The 12,431-nt window shown below is 46.8% G+C and overlaps 1 long non-coding RNA gene across 1 annotated transcript in view; it reads left to right on the forward strand.

Annotated features, from left to right (window-relative positions):
* The window catches only part of LOC144173670 (uncharacterized), a 149,899-nt gene extending 145,502 nt beyond the window's left edge, over positions 1–4,397 (forward strand). Inside the window, exon 7 of the long non-coding RNA XR_013323354.1 lies at positions 4,155–4,397. This is a non-coding gene — a long non-coding RNA (uncharacterized LOC144173670). The remainder of the gene's footprint in view (positions 1–4,154) is intronic.
* Positions 4,398–12,431: the final 8,034 nt, after the last annotated feature.

Below are 12,431 nucleotides of genomic sequence, written 5' to 3' on the forward strand. Positions count from 1 at the left end.
AGGCTCATCAAGACTATGCAGGAGAAAATTGTCAAGGCAGAGGAGGCCAATCGATGGAGAGGAAACAAACACCCAAAAGCTGGTGGGACAAAAGAAATTACACCCACCGCCCCTCACGGGAACCGTGGTGTGATGCGACGCTTAAGGGGGTTCCATTGTGCGTTTCCGTTTGGTCGATTACTCGAATTGCGTGAGCAATCGTCGGGTAATGCGAGAGAGAGAGATAGTACAAGCGTAGCACGGACGACCTTCAAGTGAGAGAACGGCCGGAGCGCGGCACTCCGCTTAATGCGCAGCGCTCCCGAAGGAGAGGAGACCGTGGAGAGAGAGGGCGCTGCACATGCGTACAGCGCGCTTGCCCCGCGCGCAGCGCAGCCCACCGGCGGTGTGAGAGCGCGCCGCAGTGCGCGCGCCCCAGATGTTGGAGGAGAGGGTGCGCTATCACGGCGAGAGGAAAGAGGGTGAGTGGAGGAGAGACGCAGCTGTGCGGACGCGGACACGGACGCCGACGACGACGGACGCAGGACAGGGCCGCTGGCAAGAGATGCTCCTCTCAGCGTCGCATGTAAAAGAAATCAAGGCGGCGATAGAGAGGCGTAAACAGCCGTCTAGAGAGCACAGGCCGGCCAAGAGGATGGGGAGACATCAGGAGGAGGGGAACCTAAAATGGGAGCAGTATAAGCAAATGAATCAGGAAGTGCAGCAATTATTGCATGCGAAAATAAAGGGGGACAGCGAGCGGTGGGTAGCGCAAATACGGAGAAGGAGTTGAGACGCGCCGAAAAGGTTTTAGAGCCACGTCCAGGCATCAGGGAAACGTACGAGTCCCACAGAAGGCGGTACTATAGAAAACGAGCAGGGGCAGATGCTCAAGGTAGAGGAAGCATTGGCATACCTACGCGAAATTACCACGGAAGAAGTTCGGTAAGGTGGATGAAGAGGCCCGCACAGACTCAGAAATGTTGCGGCGCGTAGGCCGGAATGTCTGGAGATAGATGGGGACAATCGAAAAGAGCAGAGTAAAAGGTCCCCAAAAATACCGCGGCAGGCATGGATGGGATACCGATGGAGTTGATTAAGCAGTTAGGACCAAAGAGCAAGGGAAAGATACTGCAAGCCATCAGAACAAGGATAGAAGAAAAGACATTACCAGCCGCGTGGCAAATGAGCAGGATGAACTTGGTGTAGAAAGGCAAAGGAGTCAGGATAAACCCGAGCTCGTATAGGCCAGTAACAGTGATGTAAGTGATGTACAGGTTAGCAATGCAGGGAGTGAAGTTCGAACTAGAGCAGTGGGTGGAAGAAAATAGGATATTAGGGGAGCTTCAAAATGGGTTTCGAAAGGATAGAAGACAACATGACAACATATTCGTGGTAAGCCAATGCATAGAGGTTGGGCAGATGCAAAAATAACCTTTGTGTTTAGCCTTTTTGGACATTAAAGCGGCGTATGATAATGTAGACAGAGAGAGGTTATGGAGTATCCTGGAGGACGAGGGAGTTGTGGCAGAGTTCATTAGCTTACTCAGGGAGCTACACCGGGAGAACCAAGTGTAAATAGTGTGGAAGGGAGTAACATACAAAAGGCCTGTATACACCTACAAGGGTTTGAAACAACGATGACCTCTCTCTCCGCTGCCGGGTTAGAAAGGAAGCTATAAGTCAGCACGCTGGGGTTTGACTTATCCTATGCGAAAAACAGGCAGGTGGTGCAACAACGTGTTCCGGGACTAATGTATGCAGACGACATATTGTTGATGGCGGACAACCGGATAAGTATGCAGGGCTTAATGGATATATGCGGTGAAGAAGCGACGCACATAGGGCTATCCTTTAGCAGAGAAAAATCGGGGATCATGGTCTTTAATGGCGGCGAGGAGCACAAAACAGTATCCGTGCAACAAGTAAAAATACCACTGGTGAAAGATTATAAATATTTAGTAGTATGGCTGAACAACAGCGAAGATTACACGCAGGCGCATGAGGCTAACCTTAAGACGAAAGGAAGACGGAACGCAGCTATAATGAAGCATAGAGTCCTATGGGGATACAGCAAATACGAGGTGGTAAGGGGAGTCTGGAAAGGGCTCAAGGTACCAGGATTAACTTTCGCTAATTCGGTTCTCTTCATGAAGCCAGAGACCCAAGCGGGCCTGGATGTAAATCAGAGGGCGGTAGGCAGATTGGCCCTAGGGGCCCACAGCAAAACTACAAATGAAGCGGTACAAGGGGATATGGGCTGGTCGTCTTTCGAGGCGAGGGAGGCGCAGAGCAAGATAAAGTTTGAGGAGCGACTTTGTGACATAGAGGATGAAAAATGGGCCGCGAGGGTGTTCAAGTACCTGTATATCAAGAGCGTTGACACGCGTTGGAAACGGAGGACCAGACAGCTGACCAAGCGGTACGGAAAGTCGGTAGGGTAAAGAGGGGTGTACACAAAAGTTAAAAAGCAGGTAAAGGCAGCAGAGACGACGAAGTGGACACAGAGAATGGAAGCGAAAAAAACCCAGGAGACTTATATGGCAGAGAAACGGGAAATAAGAAGGAGGGATTCTATGGCAATACGAGAGGCAGTGCGTTGCTCTTCGAGGCACGGGCAGGGTGCCTGAGAACCCGGGCATACACGGGTAGCTACAGGCAGCAGGATGAAACGTGTGCATGCTGTGGCAGTGATCGGAAAACTATAGATCATATTGTCACGAAGACAAGGACGATGCAGTTGTGTTGAATGAGAAACACGTTTATTGGAGCGAACTTGTGCTCCCCTAACAACTCAAAAGAATACAGAGGCGGCGAAGCAGCAGTCAACAAAGTGACTTGCACAGGCGAGGGTCGTCGAATCGAATGCCCCGGCGTCCGCACTGCAGGCTTTTTATCTTTTGGCGCGTGTGGTTCTCAAAACGGCGATTCTCATCGAGAACATAGTAGATCCAAGAAGATTATTCTGGGCTGTTCACGTTAGATCGGAATGCTCTCCCTATCACAACAGATAACACATGCGGCACAGAAAGAAAGAATGGAACACGCGCTTCCCTTGGCGCAGAGATAACACAGACCGGCGCAGCCGGGCGGTAAAAGCAAAACACAAATAAACAAACCCAATGTATGGTTCGCGGCAATATTGTCCGGAGCTGCACAGAGATACAGCCACCGCGGGATGATGGGGAAACGACGCTGACGGAGGCTTTGGGATTTGGGGCGAGGGGGAACTTCAACTTCGGGGCTATAGAAGTGACAAAAAGGCGACTGGAGTGGTGGTGGAAGAAAAGTAGGGAAGGGATGTGTACGCAGGTGGAGTAATCATACGGAGGAGAATTTAGAACAGCGAGAGGAGAAAAAAGGGGGGTGGGGGCGATGAGTTTAAAACAGAAAAGAGGGAGTGATTGGAGGGAGGAAACAAATGTGTAGGTTGGCTGGGAGTAGGGCAAGTAAACTTAATAAAACAGGCAAGTCGGTTGCTGACAACTGACGCCCCGATTCAAAGGGAAAGCCACTTATAATCATCATCAAGCGCATGATATGGGTTGGAAATTCGAAGCTCTAGCCGGCCGAACGCAAGGTAATGCCTCGACTCCAATGTGAGTGCGAATAATAGCTCTGTTGACACCACCGTTGGGAATCGAATTGAAACAGACCCGACGACGCACGCCAGCGTTATATTTTTCTTCGGCGTGCGGCCGCAGTGGCACAAGCCGCGCCATGGCCGTGGCGCTTCGGCCATGTTCGTGGCCATTTCAGTGTTGCCAAACGACGAAATCGACAGCTAAACGTTTCAATAAATACCGTCTATAATTCCATCACTCTTGAAAAACTTTTTTTTCGCAATGTTTCCCCGAAATAGTGTCAAACATTTACCCATCATCAAGTTTAACACATTTTTAAGAGAACGTGGCCATATAGCGTTACATTTCAACTTGTTTTGTGCTGAGGTGCGGTCGTTCAGGACGGAAACTCTCTTATCGTGCTGGAGAGAGTGAGGTATTATATGTATTTCGCTGAAAAAATGTTCTACGCATAACAGCAGCTACTTCTTTTTGCCTCACGTGATTTGTTTTCAATAAAGCATTTCCTTATCAAAAGGCTGAACACAGAGGTCCATAGAAATAACTTTCGAAATTTTATTGACAACTTTGTTAAAATGTCGTTTTTTTCAGACGTGCCCATTTAAAGCAGACGTATATCTCCTTGGTGACGTCGCATTTGTGCAGCAAACGATAACTAGACCTTTGATAGTTGGCATTGGAGAAGTGATGACACCAAACTTAGCTCAAAAGTATGGATTTCAGTGGATAAACAAAACGGCAGTTAAGTATGTTATTACCGGAAACTATTCGGATGTATATTGCTCCCGCCCAAAATATTGCAATAAAGGATAAAATTTTAGACTTCTTTTTAAACTATGGTATTTTCATTATTTAGCATGTATATACTGATGAAGATATCATTGGCAACGTTGAGCTTTTGTTGGTGTTCTAGCTATACGGGATATGCGTGAGACATCCTTATGCTGGGGCCGGATGCCATGTTACTCTTCACTGGCCCTCGGAAGTATCATCGTGACATCTATACACAAATCGTCACATGTTTCGCTGGTTAGGGGAAGTAAAATAACAGAATGACTTCTAACGTGCACGTTGCAATAAATTGCATTTTCATTTATTTCATACAGTTTCCCCTTTACCGTCGTTATATCGGAAGGAGGAAGAAAATATATTGTTGAAACAGTCTAATCAAACAGAAAACGCGGCAACAATCATTATATCAAAAACGGGATGCAATAATGGGAGGAAAATCATTCCAATCTCATATCGTTCTAAACGTATTCTTGTGCAAGGCGTTTTACTTGAAGAAAACGTTCCTGACGGTTTGATTGTGACCTGCTTTTTAAATGCAGAACATTTCTTAGCCTCGCTTCTTCCTGCTTCGGACGGCGTCCACATCTCCGCGTCCGCAGCAGGTGCGCCTCTCCTCCTTCCCTCCTCTCTCTCAACAGCAGCTGGCGCGCGCATGCGTCGTAGTCAGCCCGTTCGCTCCGTCGCGGTCTCGGCGTAACAGGTGCGTGATAGCAGCGCGGTGGGGCGTGGAAGGGCGCGCGCTGCTTGCGCATGCGCGCTCTCCCCCCCGTACTGCTCTCCCTCTACTGCGCGCGCTGCAAATATAAAGCGGCTAGCGGTCGCTCGTGCTTCAGTCACTGCGTTGCTCCTTCCTTCCTTGGTTGACGCTCGCTCCACCCTAACGCGACTTTACTCTCATCTCTCTACCCCAAACCAACACCAACGCAACTACGACCCAACTACCCACCCTAACGCGACTTTACGCGGCGTTAACGACCCCCAATGCTCGCATTTACTCGTGTTCCCCTCGCGGGAAGGCGCGGCAATTTTTGTGAGATGTAGGATGTTGTAGGATATGCTTCTAATTCCGGCGTTGGACTTGTAAATATAGAGCTATTTTGCCGGACTGAAGATACATTTCCAGAAGTAATGTTTACGTTACTTTAACTCTTCCTGGTAGTAGGTATACAATCTCAATTCCCCAAAACAAAGTTCACGGCACTTGGCAATTTTGTATTTTTCAAATAAATTGGTTATCCCCTTCTTAAAGATATCCCAGCAAAAACATGAATAGGTGTTTTTTTGCTTAAGGAAGAGTTTGCTGAAATTTTTCTAAGAAAAAAAACACGTGCAGCGTTAGGTTTTACGATGTTTACAACGATGGTTAACTTCGCATCTTTATGAAATCCACTGGCAGATTTGTGTTCTCGCTATGCGTGAAGGCCGTTTTTTTTTTCGGTAGACCTAAATGGTTTTAAGTAAATCTCACGCGAATGCTCGCTGTACACCCGCCCAATTTTCTACCAATATCAAGGGAGCCTCAACAGTTCGGTCTATCAGGGCCGCGTGATGGAGCCCTACGGCGAACTCGGACAGAGTAGCCACATGCGCACGGAGCAAAAGGCTGGTGCTGCCGGCCTCGCCTAGACTGTTCCTAGGGGAGACAGACATCCCGGATTTTTTATTCGCTTATCACGCTGCCTGCCAATACTCGAATTTTTTCTTCAAACAAAGACTCATGGCGCTAACTGAAAACAGAGTAAACTGTTGGCCGAACGATCAATTTACCGTTCATTCATATTTTGCTTCCAAATGTTTGTCGAAATGGTTACCGCCCACTGTTTTGATCAATACTGAAAAATGGAAAGCAAAAATGTGAAAATGAATTCCCCGGAATAGGTCATGTGATCTTTCCATCAGGAGTGTTTTACAACTACGCTTGATTGAGTTGGTCTGCCCGCATGCATGAACCGTACGTATACACGAAGTCATGCAAGCGTTCACTTTCTAAAGTGCCAAATTCCACCCACTTTCAAACAATACGCTTTCGTAGACGGATAATAAGGTCGAGTTCATTGATTGTAAGGTTTAACGCGCCGACGCAACGCAAGCGATGAGGCGCACCGTAGTGGAGGGCTCCGGATTAATTTTGACCTCCTGTAGATTTTTAATATGCGCCAAAATCTCTTACACACGGGCGTTTTTGCTTTTCGCGCCACGCCTTAGTCACTGAGCCACCGCGGCGGTCAGATAATAGGGTTCGTTCGGGCTCAGCAGGTGTTACACTTCATTATAATGCCTAGTTGGCTGCTTCAAAAAACAAGATGAAACGTCCTAAAAATGTGGGCCAGGCGTGGGGCGCAGCGGAAAATAGCCACCGCCATTAGTACTACGCAGCCAACTGTCAACAGAATAATCCAGGCATTTAGAAACAAAGCGCGTATCGGCACGATGCACCGGACAGAGGCCGCGGTGAGCGCAGCACTTTTCCTGCCAAAGTTGTCAACAGCGCACTCTAGGGCAGCAGTAAAGTAGCAGAGATTGCTCGAGCCGGTATCATCCACTGCCTGCAGAAGCTGTGCCAACAATCTATGGGGTTGACACTAAGATACGGTGTAAAGAAAGACGCCCGTGATGAATGCATCGGTACCTCCCTGTCATTTGTATTATCTACAATCTGACTGGTCAGCTACAATATCAATAGCTATTGTATTTTCGTCTGCGCCACTTGAACTGTTCTTTCTTCTCGGGCTTCTTATTATGACTTTACTTTAGATGCCTTCTTTGTGTGGGCGTCCATGCATGACTTGTGATTATCCCGGCTGTTGCTGTCTAGGACAGGGCGCCGACACTTACGTATAATGAATGCTACGAACCAAGTCTGTTATATGGGTGGCGTGTTCCCTACAAAAAATGGCCCCCTGAGCCACCAGGGTGCAGAAAACGGCGCAGCTGCCTGCTAGGCAAATCCGCACAACGTGCCTTTTTGCGACGCAACCAGAAACGGTATGCCGAAAACTACAGAAGACGACGAGTGCGCAATGATTACTGCCGCCTTTGCGAACCCGTTCATTACCGCAGAACAAATAACGATCACTGCCGGCATCGACGACTGCAATGAGGTGTGGTGGCAGAGGCTTTGTAGAGCTGGGTGAAGTAGAAGGACCGCTGCCCCAAAACCCGTTGTTTTAGCAATTGATAACGCGAAACGGCTTGCTTTTGCACAAAGCCGTGCTGACTAATCAGCAGAAGACCAGAAGAATATGGTTTTTCTTCGAAGAATCGATCGTGTGCACTGATTGGGGCTAAGGGCGCTGATCCTATTGCGCAGAAGGCACAAGGTTTGTCTGTTTTTATTGGGCTCGTTTATCTTTTATTTGTATTTTAGGGTGGTATTTTTATCTTCAGGTTTAAATTAACCCGGAGCCCTCCCGTACAGCGCGCCTCATCGCCTGCGTTGCGTCGGCGCGTTAAACCTACAATCAATCAATCAATTTTTATCTCCATGTGTTTGTAAGTTCAGGCCACGGAGAAAGAAGTATTTCAGGAACGTAATCAGTTGGCCTGGGACTGCGAGGGCGGGCGGGGCGTTAATGTCCCTGTCTGGCGAGGAGTAAAAGTGGTTTGTGGAGCAGCGCAACAGTTGAGGCGTCAAGCGCGTTGCCTTAGCTTACATGTTCTTCTATTGACTTGATGCACAAAATTTATTGGGCATGGAATATATTGTAAACATTGCCCTATTTGTGTAAAGTAAATAAATAGAAGAGATGGACATTTCATTAGCAGCTATTATCAATGCTGCCCTAGCTACATGCCGTACTGCGCTTGAAGGGAAGTACTAGAAGGAATCCCCCAGCAGACGACGTCTTCCGACACCGCCTACTCTAAACTAGTGGCTCACCCTCACCGCTCTCGCTTCTCGCCGGCCTCTCAGATTTGTGCGCGCTTTTTATGTTGCGCAAAGGCAAGCGTCTTCAAAACATGCTTCCTGTGGATGGGGCGGAAATGTGTCGTGCCGAACGGCAACAGTGGCTACACATCCGGCAAAAAAAAGGTAAAAAGTGACCCAGTTCGGTTGGGAATGTGGGCTCGTGCTATTCCCAGAAAAGATCGGGAGCTTACGTCTCGTAACTGTTCGCTTAAGGCACTTCCCGAAGAACGGCATAGAGAGGCGGCCGTATTACGGGTCAGTCTTAGTGGCGTAGACTTTCTAGAAAAACCTAAACGTCCTGTCTTGTTACCAGACACCGTGCCGTCAATATTTCCAAGCTGTCCCAGTTACTTGTCTTCTGTACGCTAAAAGAGAAAGCCGGCATTGGCGCCAGCCGGCTATGCACTGACTGACCTTAAGCCGGCGAGGGTTTTCAGAACTCACTCCGCGCGCGTTTTCCCCTTGCGCCTCGGGACAGAGGGCGTGTTTGTGGTCCGTGGCCGGCGCCGTGACTTTATCGCGCCACCGGAGCAAGCACTGGTGCGCCTCCTAAGTAGTTGTTGTGCCTTGGTTGATGCTATTGTCCCTGTTGCCGGCATTCTGCTTTGCTCCTTCTCCATTCCTTCCCTGATATTTGATTGATAACATCAACCACTGCGGTTTCTTTTTATTTTAACGGAACGCGGCATCCAACGCCCAGCACGTCAGAGTTAGAGGGTGCAAACTGGTGCTGACAAAAGTTGCCGAGACAACTGCGTTTCTATCCTACGATGTTTGGCAAGATAGCGATACTTCGACTCCCACGAAGCAGTTCCGTACGCAGATGCCGGATTTGCAAGCTATGCTTCACGTGCAGGAAAGTTAATTAAAAGACAAAGTCTAGCAACCACGGTTTTTAATCACCGTCACCCAGGAGAAACAAAGGATCTGTGCATATGTGGCTTAAAATGTGATCTTGCAAGGTTGCAAATGCGAGGTCTTGGTCAGTTCGAGCAAGGAGGAGACAAGGTAATCGTATAAATAATGTTTATTACGTGATGTCGAGGCTGGGCGGAACATTTTGGCGTTTTTTAAAGAGAGAGAGGGAGAGAGAGAGAGAGAAGATCTTTATTCGGGACGAAATAGTTGTGGTTTAACAAAATGCGGTGAATACATGGCAGGGAGCTCAAAGATGGAACCTGAGCCTACGGCATCAGAGGCAGAAGACCTTTCCTCTGCTCTGTCAAACAGCTCGCGCTGACGTGGGGGTAACCAGCTGCTCTAACCTGCCTCCGAAGCTTCGAAGAAGTGGAATATGTAATGTTTAAGTTCCCCTCCCCTGGCCATGCCATTGGACATGGCTAGGTCCCGCACAAAAATCAGGAGGTTTCCCCTGTTTGGGCAGCGTTCTAATTTAATGTTTGATGTTCCTACTGAACATCTTAACGCACATGGATTTTCAGATAACTGTGTTGGTTTTTCATCCACACAGTTTGGCATTGAGACCTCGTTGTAGTAACAAGATTGCTTTCATAGGCATAGGATTGAAGATTCGTTCTTAAGGTTTCTTGAACGGAGCAGTTAGGTACTTGTGGTTACAAGAAGCCCAGTAGGTGAGTTCGTGTGCCTCTTGCATGTTCGTCATTCGCTTTGAGACCATTTTAACCGGCTTTCCAGGCGACGTTTTTATCTTGCTGCATTACGGATGGGAACATCTTATCGATGCGCTTTGTATTCTTCCTCCAGAAAAGTGTATAATGTCCTTCTTGAGTCTGTATTGATGATGTGCTTTTATTTATCATCCCCAGGATCCCCAGGATCATGCATCTTTAATAAAAACTCCTTCTATATAAATTCACACAAGACCTATCTAAACAAGTAGTCATCGACTCCGCAGTTATTTTTTCAGCTCTTTAGTGGGACGTGAAAACAAACGCATGTGGTAGTCATTACATTTGTACCACATTACCATGTATAAGTAAAGTCCCAGTTTACCTTTGCATAAGATTATGAAAGTAGAGTGATCCGTAAACAAAACAGAAACATTAAAACTACATATCACGTTCATAACAGAATTACACGTGCAAGACGCAGCCACAAATCACGGTGCCCACGCTTGATGTCGCCGAAAAGACTATTCCGAAGGCGTTCCTTCGGGCACATATTCAAAGGAAGCCTTTGTGTAACAAAAAATGGCAGGCATGGCTGGCCAAGAACAAGGGGCCCTTCGTCGATATCCCGCGTCACGGTACCTCGAAATATTTGAAATGCAAATGCTATTTTGGAGGGTGTGCCCGTGAGCCAAAACGAGGCAGTTGACGCTGCTTTCTAAAATGAGTAGGTTCAAAGCCAGACGCATGCAAGGCCCGAACGCGAATGCATAAACCCAAAAGACGAATTACACACAGCCTGGCCCTGGTTAACACAGCAAGGATCAAGTTAAAGACCAGGCACAACACTTCACAACACTTGCACAACACTTGAAGCACGTGTCCACTTTCGCAAACTAAAGCAGAATTCAGTATTCGAGGAGTAGCAACCGGCGAGAATTACGATATGCTCGCGCCTGACGCATTTCTTGCGCGTAGTTCTGCAAATATTACACATAATTTGAGAATGGTAATTTTAATTGAAGCGGAAATAATAACGAGGGTGATTAGAAAACTCTAATGACTCAATCGAAGACCGAAAGCCTAACCAGAATATACAGAATTATCAAATGTTGCTTTACTTTTGCCCTCACTGTGAAAAAATATTTCAGAAAGCCAGTTTTCGAGCAATACAAGCAAGGACAAACATTCTTCATCGGGAATTTAATCACCGTTGCTATGGACAAGCGCCCTGAACTTGTTTCCAAAATAGCATATCCTCCAGTCCTGAGGGAATATTTATTGCTTATATCTGACGTGAATCTGATACCTCCTAAAAAGCACAAAACTAAAATTATTCGAAATTGCAACAAAGCCAACTTCTAAGCAATCAACGTCGAACTGAGCAATTTTCTTGACGTATTCATCGCCAGCTTTGACAGCCGTAGCGTGCAAACAAACTGGGGCATGTTCTTATCAAAAGTCAATGATATTACAATAATAAATACCCGTTCATATTATCACAGTTAACATAGAAGCGCCATGGTAAAATGTTAACTTACAATGTTTGTCAGACTGAAAAAAGCGCCTTCGGGATAGTCTTTTCGGCGACATCAAGCGTGGGCACCGTGATGGTTGGGCTGCGTCTTGCACGTGTAGTTCTGTTATGAACGTGATATGTAGTTTTAATGTTTCTGTTTTGTTTACGGATCACTCTACTTTCATATTACAGTACCACTGTTGGCATTTGCCACGCGCCAAAGGTTTTGTAATATTATTGAGCATGTTTGGCTGGTTATTGGGGGGAAAGGTATGTTTGGCTCTTTTTGGTTCTCCTATATATTCCTCTGAAGCTCTCTTGTAATCTTGCCAACGGGCGGGATTTGTAGACTGTTTATCATACCGGTACAGGCGCTTTTTTCAGTTTGACAAACATTGTAAGTTAACATTCTACCATGGCGCTTCTGTGTTAACTGTGATAATATGAACGGGTATTAATTATTGTAATATCATTGACTTTTGATAAGAACATGCCCCCGTTTGTTTGCACGCTACGGCTGTCAAAGCTGGCGATGAATACGTCAAGAAAATTGCTCAGTTCGACGTTGATTGCTTAGAAGTTGGCTTTGTTGCAATTTCGAATAATTTTAGTTTTGTGCTTTTTAGGAGGTATCAGATTCACGTCAGATATAAGCAATAAATATTCCCTCAGGACTGGAGGATATGCTATTTTGGAAACAAGTTCAGGGCGAGATGTTACAACCAAGTCAAGAATATTGGAAACGGACTGCTTGATTCTTGTGTATTTGGTTATGAGCTGCGTTAATTAAAATAATGTGCAAACATCCATGAAGACACATTGTAATGAATAAAAGGCCTGCAGGAATGCGGGGTTGATTTTACACCTAATATTGGAAGATCGAAGTCGCCGAGTAGGATTACGGGCACGTTCGAGAATTGGGACATCACGTGGTTAATTACATCATGGAGATTATCTGTGAAGCCTGGTGGAGAACTGGGTGGACGGTAGCACACTGCGAAAACAGTTTTTGGTGAGCTATCTGGGCGACAGCCCAAACAGTTCCAATGTTCTTACTG

Source organism: Haemaphysalis longicornis, unplaced genomic scaffold (genome assembly GCF_048455015.1).
Source record: "Haemaphysalis longicornis isolate Haplotype H1 unplaced genomic scaffold, Haemaphysalis longicornis Haplotype H1 scaffold_3, whole genome shotgun sequence".
In the NCBI taxonomy this organism is placed as follows: domain Eukaryota; kingdom Metazoa; phylum Arthropoda; class Arachnida; order Ixodida; family Ixodidae; genus Haemaphysalis; species Haemaphysalis longicornis.